Source organism: Sinocyclocheilus grahami, unplaced genomic scaffold, assembly GCF_001515645.1.
Source record: "Sinocyclocheilus grahami isolate Dianchi unplaced genomic scaffold, SAMN03320097.WGS_v1.1 scaffold2402.1, whole genome shotgun sequence".
Taxonomy (NCBI): Eukaryota; Metazoa; Chordata; class Actinopteri; order Cypriniformes; family Cyprinidae; genus Sinocyclocheilus; species Sinocyclocheilus grahami.
In genome coordinates, this window is record NW_015507581.1 from 65,290 (window position 1) to 65,697 (window position 408).

Below are 408 nucleotides of genomic sequence, written 5' to 3' on the forward strand. Positions count from 1 at the left end.
TAAAGTCCGGGGCTCGGAGGACGGGCTCCGAGATGAGGGCCCCCTTCACCCTCTTGAAGGCCTCCTCCGCTGCTGGTGTCCACTGTACCTTCTTCGGCTGCCCCATCCTAGTCAAGTCTGTCAGGGAGGCGGCTAAAGAGGAGAAGTAGGGGATGAAGCAGCGATAATACCCCGCCAACCCTAGAAAGACTCGTACCTGGGTCTTGGTCACGGGTCTCGGAGCGGAGCGGAGTGTACCGCCTCCACCTTCTTCTCCTGCGGCCGAATGAGACCCCGTCCCACCTGGAAACCCAGGTACTTCGCCTCGGAGAGGGCAAGGTGGCATTTGCGAGGGTTGGTGGTGAGTCCAGCCCTCCGGAGCTCCGAGAGCACCCTCCGTAACCGGTCCAGGTGGTCTTCCCATGCCTC